This window comes from Arvicanthis niloticus, chromosome 3 (assembly GCF_011762505.2).
Source record: "Arvicanthis niloticus isolate mArvNil1 chromosome 3, mArvNil1.pat.X, whole genome shotgun sequence".
In the NCBI taxonomy this organism is placed as follows: Eukaryota; Metazoa; Chordata; class Mammalia; order Rodentia; family Muridae; genus Arvicanthis; species Arvicanthis niloticus.
In genome coordinates, this window is record NC_047660.1 from 130,334,047 (window position 1) to 130,347,183 (window position 13,137).

The window sequence follows — 13,137 nt, forward strand, 5'->3', positions numbered from 1 at the left end:
GATGCAGAGGCCATGGAAGAATTCTGCTCAGCCTGCCTTTTTTTTTTTTTTTTTTTTTTTTTTTGGAAATGACATTAAAGTATTTTAATAAGGTGATGCTGCATCATTGCTTCATTTCTCAGAAAAAATCAAACTGAAGGTATCATGAACAAATTATAATACACCAATAAAAATGAATAGTGTAACAGTATAAGATAGGCAAAACTAAGTGCTACTGTCAGACCTTCAACATACAGCAATCCTGTTCCCAAGATTGTTCTAGAGCTATCAAGAAATCCTGTGAACAGCAACATCAAAGACACAAAAGTGTAGTCCTTACCTAAGAAAAAGATGGAAGCAAATTAACACAAGATATTTTTAAGATATACTAAAATAAAAACCTCTAGGAAAAAAAATGTCTTCCTCAAGACATGAAGGGGTCACATATGAGAAATAACAGAACTGTATGTATGTTGCAAACTCTGTGGACATTTGTCTGAATTCTCAACTGGGAATGAATGGAGCAATGGAGCTAGGTTATTGAAGGATGTTTAGGTTTTGTAGTATATATGGCAGTGTTTCTGGAGTTGAGGGGAATAAAGATGAAAAAGTAATTAAAACAAGATGGAGAGACAGAGAGAGACATAGGCAGAGACAGAAGAGAGAGAGAGACAGAGACAGAAGAGAGAGAAACAGAGAGAGAAAAGGAATGATCAAGATTCATGGAGCTCTGAGTCCATTTTCCTATTGTTCTCCAGGGCCTCAAAATTCAATATACTTCAGGAATGCACCAAGAGAGACTTGATATTGCACTATTCCACAGACGTTGATTTGTTCAATACCACCCCTCCCTTGCCCTCTGCCTTCAAGCATACTCCCTAGATTAGTACAAGCAGGGAAGACCTATCTGTTGGGAGGAAACCCTAACACTTTTCCAGGGTAGAATTCTGGCTAGTCCAAAACAGGCCCTCCTGTTGAGAGTTGCTGGAAACAAGACACTGCAACTTTATATCTAATACAGGCAGCATTTATTCGGAGCAAATTCAGCTTTGAGCTGGACGGTTGAATATAGTAGGGGGAGGTCCACCAATTGTTCCTTCCATTGTAGCAGATTGGGGGAAAGTTCAGGTGTTGGTGGGGGTCAATCCCAGGCTTCCATCTAGTATTATAGTGGCAGGTCCTGGAGTGCCATTTGTCACAGGAGCAGGGGTTATGGCTCCTCTATTATTTATGCCCATAGCACCTCCTATAGCCATTTTGTCCATCCTTATTTCTTGTTCTCTTGCATCCCTTGAATCCTTCCTGCTGTTTAGCACCATTTCTTCTTGTTGCCACCAGCAACATCTCTTCCTCATGGCGCCTGTGTTCCTCTTCCTGGCTGTTTTCATTTCTGAACCTCTTGGTTATGCAGGTCCTCCATTCACAGAAGTCCTTCTTGACATCTCATCAAATCCTGCTCATGACATGCTGCCGCCATCTCCATTTCCAGCTTTTTAGGAGCCTCCTTGATGTTCCAATCCACTTGATCCTACTGTTGCTTCTTCATCTCAATGAGTGTCTTCCAGCACATGCATACTCATACTAAAAGGACCCACGGTGTGCAAATCTCTATGTCTATTCTCACTTCTTGCAAAATTACTGGTTTTTAATAACCAGCTTCTCTGGAAGTCCTTCATCATCACACCACAGTCACAGATCGAAGAAATGTGGCTAGCCAGGAGCCGTCACTGCTTCTCTCCAGAGATTTCAGAGCAGCTAGCTTCCCTGAGAACATAATGCGTTTCCCTGAGGGCCTTCCTCTGTCATCCACAATGACTATAGCCCTCTCCACCTGGCCAAGGATAGAAAAGGCTTTTTCCAGCAGTTCGTTGGACACATATTGAGGAAGGTTGCAGACTGTAAGGGATGTACTATGACAGGCAAAGCACACTTGCAGCTGCTTTCCACGAAGTGGCCTTTTGTCCGGCTCTACTTTTGCAATTTCCTGCTAGGGTTTGTGTTTCCAAGAGAATAAAACCAACACCTTTACCCTTAAGAATGAAAATTTTGCCTGCTTTTCCATATTTCTTAAAAAAGTTTTCTCATTTTCTCCTCAGTGATGTTGGGGGAATATTGCCTACAAAGAGTTAGTGACATTGGGTAAAGGTCTTCTCTCCTGGTTTCCTAAAATTCTTCAGGTCAAGAGTGAAGCCTTCATTCTAGCTGCTGGCCTGCTGGCCATTTGCAGGTATTGGTAGGGGTGGCTGCTGCTGCTGCTGATGATGATGAGGATGAGGATGAGGATGAGGATGATGATGATGACGACGATGACCATGACGACGACGACCCTGCTGGTGGTGACGTTAATGGTGCTTTTTGGAGTATGATTCTGCTTCTCCAAGTTAAAGGTTTTATTGCTCTGCATTTTTGCACCCTTCGATTTGAATACAGCAAAGTATCTGCCTCTCAGTGCTCTACTTCCTCTGCTCAGAGGTCTTTGCTCAGAGTATGGACAACCAGCTTGCTTTTTAAAGAGAATACAGGACCACCAGCCTATGAAGATTCCCATCCACAATGGACTGAGTCCTTCCGTATCAAACACTACTTAAGTAAATGTCCACAGCCTGATCTTATGGAAACATTTTCTCAGTTGAGATTCCTTCCTCACATCTGCCTTTAGCTTGTGTCAAGTTGACATAAAGCAACCCAGGACAAAATAAAAGTGACAAGAACCAAAATAAAAATTGTATTAATTTGTTTGAATTTGTTTGGTTTTGCAAAATGGAAAAATTACAAATTTTATATAACTTGTCAGTTGTCCTCATTTTATATTTCTTTTGTTCTCTTTATAACAACTATTTGTCTGTAGCTTGAGATTTTGTGTGTGCTTGTAATTGAATGTCTATGCTGTGAAAATTAGCTAGAATCAACCCAAACTTGTCATTCATCCTCAGAAATGTTTTATAATACAGACAATGAAAAAATGTGACAAATAAAAAATAGATAAAAATTAGAAACATATATTGGTATTTTGTTGCTTTAACATATGACATGAAAGTTAACCTACATGGTAAATGTAATGTGCAAGCATATTTGCATATAAAATTTGATGTGGTCTCAGTTGCTCTCTCTTTTGGAGAATTGTCTTTGACTCAAAAGTAATTGCAGTTGTGTCACTTCTGGACAATACTGCAGACCACAAGATGGTGTCTTGGCAGCTAACAATTAGAGCCACATGCCTAGGTTTCTGTAATAGGGCACATAGAAGAACAGGGATCCATTCTGCCAACAGTCCTGAAAACTCATCTGCCACATGTCACCTGAATAACAGTGCAGTATGTGTTGGCCATGTTGTTGTTGCCAGTTACCACTGTTCAGCCTGTGAGTTATCTAAGGGGAATGCACTCATGGAGCCTACTTTAACTACCGAAGAATAAAAGATACCACATATTTCAAATTGCTAATAAACTAATTGTCTTACAACAGGGTTTCATTTTTCTGTTTCTACTGTTTTTGCTTCTTCTTCTTCCTTCTTTTATCCTCTTATTGTTCTCACTTTTCTTTTTCATACAGGTGGGCTTTACACTACATAAAGATATTAAACTATTTCACTTGTTCAAATTAAAATGCTAACATGAGCAACCAGTATATTTGCCTACTCACATATCCTGTAAGTAAAAACTCACCAGAAATAAGCCACACTTACTGTGTTTAAGACAGGCTTATTATTTATACTCTTAGAGTCTCTGGAAATTAGACTATGCCTCTAGGTGACCAATGTACTATAAATGTAATCCTTTCCTCAACAAAGTCTTATTTTTTAAAAAGCCAATGGTGTCTAAATTACTAAAATTACTAAATTTATTTGATATAATTTTGTAAACCAATGAAAATATCAATTAATACAATAATTGTACAAGCAAAATTTAGACATTCTAGTTTTTCCTGTATAAGAGAAGTAATTGATGAGCAGGTCAAAACAAAACATTGAATGTAATAATGAATATGATTTTTACAATTTGAACTTAATTGTAACTACTAATTTGGGTGGTATGAATTTGTTGATTCTGACATATAAAGTACATATAATATCCTTTTACAAAGCACAAAAAATGAATAATCTTACTACTTTCAAAGATATATAAGTGATTTTTAAAAAGTACTTTAAATAACTATTTTTATAATTTAACGTGGTAGTTCCGAAGACCAAGTGTGGGTGCTTTGGTCCTTCTTAGAAGGAGTAATAAAGTACTCAAGGGAGCAAATATGGAGACAAAGTGTGGGACAGAAACTGAAGGAGGGGCTGTCTGGAGACCATTGCGCCTGGGTATCCATCCCATGTGCAGTCACCAAAGGTAGACGCTGATGTGGATGTTAGGAAGTGCATGCTGACAGGAACCTGATATAGCTGCTTCTAGAGCAGTGACAATTGACCACTTCTGTTTTTTTTTTTTTTTTTAACAGTATTTATACACTGCTCCTTATCTTCATAGATCCCTGATCTTTGGGTGGTGGGTATAATGTAAAGTGTAGTACTCACTTAGGATTGCATACTTCTTAGCCATTTAATTTCAGCAGGTTGACCATTTGAATCTTTCTTTGCCTCAACTACAAAAGGAAACTTCTCTGATGTGGGATGAAAGCCGCACTGATCTATTAGCATAGCAATAATTGTTAGGAGTCAGTTTAATATAACATCAATCTAGCAGGTTAATAAAAGTTTGATTTACTCAAGGGCCTAGTATCTACCTTTCCACATAATCTTGCCCTCAATGATAGTACCAGGTATTTGCACCAACTCATACTGCAGACCTTAGTTCCAGTCCAAAAGTGGTTGTTTACTTCCACAGCTTTCTAGCCACTATTACACCAATGGCCAGATATTGTTATACCAGTCATTACGTAACTTTATGGAACCATAGCTGGGTGATGATTACCTTTCATTTTTGGTAATATTCATAGAATATATCAATATTATGGAAGTTAGCTGGTACAGATGATGTTTCCAAGTCAGGATCAACTTGACTTCTCCATGTTCTAAGACTCATATGTGTTGTATCTTCATCAATAAGACAATTTGCTCAAATATTGGAGGATTGCTAACAGTATTGGCAGTAGTTTATAATTTTGAGAAGTCAACGGGCTCATAACTTGAAAAGAAGCAATTTATTGTTGATAGTGGAGTTTGTAGCCTGAGTATAGAGATGGGGGAACTTATCTCTCCATTTCTTATAGGACAACATAATTTTTAAAGCTTCTATATATGTGTATACTTTAGAAAGATTTTATAGGAGTAGATCTCCATACATATTCCTGAAAGGCCTTCAGAGTTAGTTACCCTTTCTATGTTGCCTCCTCTAACCTGCCCTCTTAACCCACATTACAAGTAAATCCTTTCGGCCCAATTATTAATCATTAACACTATTTTGAACTCTTTATTAAGTGTGCCTTAACCTACAGCCTTATAGAATACGATCAAAAATAGTAATAAGATAAGATGCTCACCGTTTCTGAGTTACGTGTTGGAATGAAAGTATATGACTAAAAATTTTCATAGTTTTACTTCTGTAGGTAGTAGATTGTTTTATAGATTTGCTCTGAAAAGTTTATAGTATGAAAGAAATACAATGCTAAAATATTCATCTCTGTGTCTACCTTATATATCTATTTGCAGAAAATATTTTTGGAAAATGTTTCAATTGTAGACTATAACTTTTTAATAATTATTTACTGAAATAAGTAAGTAAAAATATCCCCAAACCCACTCATACTTTTCACAAGAACTAGCAAGTCCATCTTTATTAAACTCCCATAGAAAAGGTTAAGACTCAAAGAGCATCTATTTATTATGCTGTTCAGTTATAGTTATTCAGTTTTAACTTTGGACACAATTTCCTGTTTTTTTTTCAGTATCTTTTTTTGGTGACTTAGCATTAAAATAAAATATTTGAAGTGGCAGCCAAATATTTCAGGAAACACAAAGTAAAAAAGTGACCTTCAAATTCTAAATTTGAAATTGCTCTCTAAATATTTTATACTTATATTCCATGTTAGAGACTTGTGTGTTATGTATTAACCATTTTCATCTCATAATAGGTCATAGTTTTTACTTTTCATTAACTTATTTATTCACTTAACATCCCTGTGACAGATCATGGTTATAAAACAAATACCTTCATTAAATCTGAAATAGTTTCTGACATAAGACAAATAACAAAAATACCTAGATAGATTGGGTATTCTTGAGATTTTTAAGTAAAATTACCTAAAACTTTGCATTTGAATCATTTTCTTTCAGAAGCCATGATTAAATAAATCAGCAGGGCATTGAAACACAGAAATACATAGAGCTGCAGTGTGTTTCTTATATTTTTGTTCATTTATTTATTTGTTTGTTTTGTCAATTCATTCATTCACAAATTTAAACTAGCTGGTTGAGTGAAGTTCTAGAATAAAAAGATAAGTCTAAGAAAATATCTGCGATTGAGGACAGGTGAGGGCTAATCAAGCCTACCCCTTTACTGTTGGCCCGCATATACATAGTCTCACATTCTTAAACATAATTGTGTTCAAGTTGGCTGTAAAGAACATATTGTGATCAATTTATTGAAAAGAAAGGATTGTACTTACCATTCCTTCATTAATTATCTCCATATACATATATAATATTATTTTCTTATTGTATTAATTTTTATTATCACGTTCATGCTCCTATCAAATTCTTATTTCTTCAGTATCATTTCTACTTCTGTGTTTTTGTGTGTAAATGTGTGATCCAATGTATAACCTTCAACATATAGTCTATGGTGCTTCTTTTTAAACGTGTTTCCCACGCAGTGTATGTCAGTCAGTTTAAAAATCAGGAATAAACTAAAGAATGCACTATGAGCAAGGTAGGTTCCAATGAGAATAGATATTAACAACATATTGCAGAAATAGCCATTCCTGTGGGTGAGCATAGCTCAGAGCACAGGGATCTGTGTAGAGGGTGGTAGAGAAAAATTAATGAGCTAATAAGTCATAGAATAAAAGAGTGGCAAAAATGGAATGAGAATTTTGTTCATGGAATAGGAACAAAAAAATAAACCCTAAAGTTTTTCACAAAATACTGACTTTTTGGGCATTCTAAGGAAAAAAAATAATTTTAATGGATTCAAATTATATAGAGACCCAATAGCACAGAAAATAACTTCAAGAACTGACAAATGAGATCACATAAAATTAAAAGCTTAATGACATCCAAAATGAAAAAAAAAATCTTTGTCTGCCATACCAAAATATATATTTGATAACTAGAATAAATAAAATATACAACCAATAAATGGACAAATTGTGAAATAGCTCACAAAAATTGAAATAGACATGGCCAGTGAATATTTGTTGACCTTTCAGCATATGCAGACACTGAAAAATATTAAATCAAATTATTTTGACATTTTTTTTTCATTTCAACAAAATGGCTAGCATTAAGAAAGCAAATATCCAATAAAAAAAAAAAAGCAAATGATATAAAGTTTCAATAAGGACATAAGGAAAAGAAGTTTTTATTCACTTCTAGTAGGATTTTAAACTGTTAAAACTCTTGTGGAAGTCAGTAAGAGTGCTCCCACCCCACCCCCCAAAAAAATACTAAAGCAGGATAATCTTTCAAAGTAGCTGTACCTTTCCTGGACACATACCACAATGTCTGTATGTCCTACCACGTTAATTTTTGTCACTATTCTATTCACAGTAACAAGAAATATTACCAGTCCAGATACTCATCAGTGTTTGACGAAGAAAATGAAACTATGAATTTACATATTCAAAATAAAATAACATTCCATACAAAATATAAAACTACCAGATTTGCTGGTATATTAATCATTTTTCTTCAAAGGAGCAAAACAAATAGAATAAATGTATGTTAAAATAAATAAAGGGTTTATTAGTCTTGTTTGCATGTCATGGTCCAAATAGCACATCATTGGCCACCTTCACTGTAGATAGTTTTAGAACACAGCACACAGGGCTGGGTGCCTCATCAGTCCCAATATAGTCCAAGGTTGTAGGTAAGGTGGCTGGGAACGCTGAGGGTTTCTCCATGAGGAAATTAGGCACTTCAGTTGTGGCACATTAAAGGCCTCCTCCATAGTTCCTCACGGGGCGCGGTCCCAGTGACACGAGAAAGTCCATAAGTTTTTCCAGGATTTAATGTCAATGGCAGATGGTGGATAGATCTGGATGCAACCCCCTGAAACCCAGGGCAGACCTGAGTTAAATGGTGAGGGAGAGAAGGGGAAGGGGCTGGGGACTGGGGAAGAATGCTTAATTTGGCTCCACCCTCTGGCCTTCAGGCATCTCATTAGTATGTAAATCTCTCTCAGGCCTGAGGCCTGTTCCTCTTGACTGTTGGCCATACACCTATCTGTGGGAGGAGTCATGGAGAGCTGAAGCTAAATAAAAAGAACCAAGGCCCAGGAGTAAAGCTGAATTCCTGCCGTCCAATAATGGTCCAGGGTTCCAAGCTCATGCTTAAACAAGCACACAGCTGCTTCTCACAGCCCACCGCCCCACACATTCCTTCTGTTTTTATTTTGTGGAATAGTTTGAAGAGAATTGGTACTAGGTCTCATAGAATTATGTAATAAAACAATCTGGTGTTTTTTTTTGTTTGTTTGTTTTGTTTTGTTTTGTTTTTCTGTTTGTTTGTTTTTTTGGTGTGGACATTTTTATTGTCTGCTGCTATTTCTTTAGGAGTGATGTGACTGTGTAGATGGTTTATATGCCCCTGATTCAACTTTGGTAACTAGTATCTGTCTAGAAAATTGTCCATTTCATCCAGATTTTCCAGTTTTGTTGAGTATAGGTTTTTGTAGTAGGATATGATGATTTTTTTAGTTTCCTCAGTTTCTGTTGTTATGTCTCCCTTTTCAGTTTTAATTTTATTAATTTGGTTACTGTTTCTGTGCCCTCTGGTTAGTCTGGCTAAGGGTTTATCTATCATGTTGATTTTCTCAAAGAACCAGCTCCTGGTTTTGTTGATACTTTGTATAGTTCCTTTTGTTTCTACTTGGTTGATTTCAGCCCTGTATTTGATTATTTCCTGCCTTCTACTCTTCTGAGTGTATTTGCTTCTTTTTGTTCTAGAGCTTTCAGGTGTGCTGTCAAGTTGCTAGTGTATGCTTTCTCCAGTTTGTTTTTGTAGACACTTATAACTATGAGTTTTCCTCTTAGCACTGCTTTCCTTGTGTCCCATATTTTTGGTATGATGAGTCTCCATTTTCTTGAATTCAAAAAGGTCTTTAAGTTCTTTCTTTCTTTCTTTCTTCCTTGACCAAGTCACCATTGAGTAGAGCTTTGTTCAGTTTCCACATTTATATGGGCTTTTCATTGTGTTTGTTATTATTAAAGACCAGCTTTCTCCATGGTGATCTGACAGGATGCAAGGGATTATTTCAATGTTTTTATATCTGCTGAGGCCTGTTTTGTAACCAATTATATTATTATGGTCTATTTTGGACAAGGTACCATGAGGTGCTGAGAAAAAAAGGTATATTCTTTTGTTGTTTTGTTGTATGTTTTTCAGATATCTGTTAAATCCCTTTGGTTCATAACTTCTGTTAATTTCACTGTGTCTCTGTTTAGTTTCTGTTTCCATGATCTGTCCATTTCTGAGAGTGGGGTGTTGAAGTCCTCAATATTATTGTGTGAGGTGTAATTTCTGCTTTGAGCTTTATTAAGGTTTTTTTTTTTTTTTAAATTGAATATGTGTGCCTTTATATTTTGAGCATAGATGTTCAAAATTGAGAGTTCATCTTGGATGATTTTTCCTTTGATGGGTATTAAGTGTCCTTCTTTACCTTTTTAAATAACTTTTGGTTGAAAGTCAATATTATTCAATATTAGAATGGCTACTCCAGCTTGACTCTTAGGACCATTTTGCCTGGAAAATTGTTTTGCATCCTCTTACTCTGAGGTAGTGTCTGTCTTTGTCACTGAGGTGCGTTTTCTTTATTCAGCAAAATTCTGGGTCCTGTTTATGTATCCAGTCAGTTAGTCTATGTTTTTTTATTGGGGAATTGAGTTCATTGATGTTAAGAGATATTAAGGAAAAATGATTGTTACTTACTGTTATTTTTGTTATTATTGGTGGAATTTTGTTTGTCTAGCTATCTTCTTTTGGGTTTGTTGGAAGATTAAAAACTGCATGGTATTGGTACAGAGACTAATAGGAAGATCAGTGGGCTAGAACTGGAAATCCAGAAGTGAACCCACACACATATGGTCTGGTCACTTGCTCTTTAACAAAGGAGCTAACACTTTCCAGTGGGAAAAGGATAGCATTTTTAACAAATGATGCTGGTTCAACTGTAAGTCAGCATATAGAAGAATGCAAATCAACCCATCCTTATCCCCTTGTACAAAGCTCAACTCCAAGTAGATAAGGACTTTCACATAAAACAAGATACACTGAATGTAATAGAAGAGAAGGTGGGGAAGAGCCTCAAATTCTTGGGCACAGGGGAAAATTCCTGCATAGAACAATGTCTTGAAGATCAAGAATTGACAAATGGAACCTCATAAAAGTGCAAAGCATCTGTAAAGCTAAGGACACTGTCAATAGGATGAAACAGCAACCAACAGATTAGGAAAAGTTCTTTACTCATCCTACATCCGATAGAGGGCTAATATCCAATATATACAAAGAATACAAGAAATTAGACTCCAGACAACCAAATAACCCTATTAAAAATGGGGTACAAAGCTAAATAAAGAACTCTAAACTGAGGAAACTCGAATAGCCAAGAAGCACCTAAAGAAATGTTCAACATCCTTAGTCATCAGGGAAATGCAAATTAGAACAATCCTGAGATTCCACCTCACACCAGTCAGAATGGCTAAGTTCAAAAACTCAGGTGATAGCAAATGCTGGCAAGGATGTGTAGAAAGAGGAACACTCCTCCATTGATGATGAGATTGTGAGCTGATACAACCACTTTGGAAATCAGTCTGGTAGTTCCTCAGAGAATTGAACATAGCATTACTTGAGGACCCAGCTATACCTTTCCTGGGCATATAACCAGAACATGCTCCAACATATAACAAGAACACATGCTCCACTATGTTCATAGTAGCCTTATTTATAATACTCAGAAGCTGGAAAGAACCCAGATATCCTTCAACAGAGAAATGGATACAGAAAATATAGTACATTTACACAATGGAGTACTACTCAGCTGTTAAAAACAATGATTTCATGAAATTATTAAGCAAATGGATGGAACTAGAAAATATCCTTACTGAGGTAACCCAATCACAAAAGAACACACAGTATGCTCTCACTGATAAGTGGATATTAGCTCCAAAGCTTGCAATAGCAATACCTAAGATACAACTCATAGACCACATGAAGCTCATGAAAAAGGAAGACCAAAGTGTGGGTGCTTGGGTCCTTCTTAGAAGGAGTAACAAAATACACATGGAACAAATACAGAGACAAAGTGTGGAGCAGAGACTGGAGGAGGGACCATCAGGAGACTGGTCCTCCTGGGTATCTATCCCATGGGCAGTCACCAAAGTCAGAAGCTGATGTGGATGCCAGGAAGTGCATTCTCACAGGAGCCTAATAAAGCTGTCTCCTTAGAGGCTCTCCCAGAGCCTGACATATAAAGAAGCAGATGCCCACAGCTAACCATCAAACTGATCATGGGGTTCCCAATGGAGAAGTTAGGGAGAAGACTGAAGGAGCTGAAGGGGTTTGTGGCCCCTTTGGGAGAGCAACAATACCAACCAACAAGGGCTCCCAGGGTCTAAACCACCAGGCTGAAAACACATAGGGAGAGACCCATGGCTCCAGCTGTATAGGTAGGGGAGTATGGCCCTGTTGTGCAAAGGTGATCTTTGGTCTTTGGTCCTGTGAAGGCTGGATGCCCCAGTGTCGGGGAATTCGTGGACAAGGATATGGGAGTGGATGGATGTGGGGGACACATCTTTATAGAAGCAGAATGAGGGAGATGGGATACTGGGTTTCTGAGTGGGGGAAATGAGAAGAAGGGATAACATCTGAAATGTAAATAAAATAGCCAATAAAAAAACAATGTAAAAACAAAAAAAAAAATCTGTGGTAGCAGTGATGTCAGCAATGTATATTAAGTTACCTGAACATTGTGAAGGCAAGCATAGAAACAAAATAAAATTTTCCTTTTTTAGTTATCTGAACTGCCAACAGATATTTGCACATATATTTTCAGTGGAGCCTTCCACTTAAAGTGATCAAGGATGTGCATAAGGACTTGTTTGTTGGTTCATTCCAGACCCAAGCATCAAAGCAGGAGAATTGATAAAATCAAATAATATATATCATAGTATATATGTAGTATAGTAGTCCAGGCTCACAAAGATAAACATTGAATGTTTTCTTTTATAGGTGTGCCAATGTTTACACATGTATAATTATGTAGTATTGAGTATGCATCATAGCTATTGCTATGTATAAAGAGACTCATGAGAATGGGAAGAAACACTTAGTGTAGTGGGTTTTAGAATATATGAGATAGAAAAATAGAAACAGACCTATAAGAAAGGAAAACATGTTTTTGTTGGGTTTGGGCAACAGATCACATGTGATAGGAAAGAGTTTTACTGGGACTCACAAATGTACTTGAAGAAATCTGGGAAAGGAGACGAGATAAAATTGCATAGAGGAAGAGGGTTAACCAATGTTAGGTATGAAAATACCATCAAGGGGCTGGAGATGACTTAGTAGTTAAGGCTATTCCAGAAGACCTGGGTTCAATTCTGAGAAGCTAAATGATATCTCACAATTATCAGTTCCATGGGAACTGACAACTTCTGACTTCCACTGGCATCAAGTATGCAAATGGCACATAGAAATGTATGCAGGCACAACACTTATACCTATAAATTTAAAAAATAGAAAGTACCAACAGAAAATGTATTACTTGTCATGCATATTAAAATTTTTAAGAAAATAAATACATGAAATTAAAATGAAATAAGATACTAAAAGACTGAGGGGAATGTCCTCCAAATATGATGCACAGCATGCGAGTGCATATTTTATATGGTTCAATCAAGAAAATAAAACATATATTTGATAAGTGGGCCCAAATTCAAGAAAACACTAAACTGCTATTTCAGTTGACCATGCACATTTATGTTTAAAAGCTGGAAACT

The 13,137-nt window shown here is 36.5% G+C and overlaps 1 pseudogene; it reads right to left on the minus strand.

The window, feature by feature from the left end:
- Window positions 1-991: 991 nt before the first annotated feature.
- Window positions 992-2,383, minus strand: LOC117706211 (non-POU domain-containing octamer-binding protein-like; annotated as a pseudogene).
- Window positions 2,384-13,137: the final 10,754 nt, after the last annotated feature.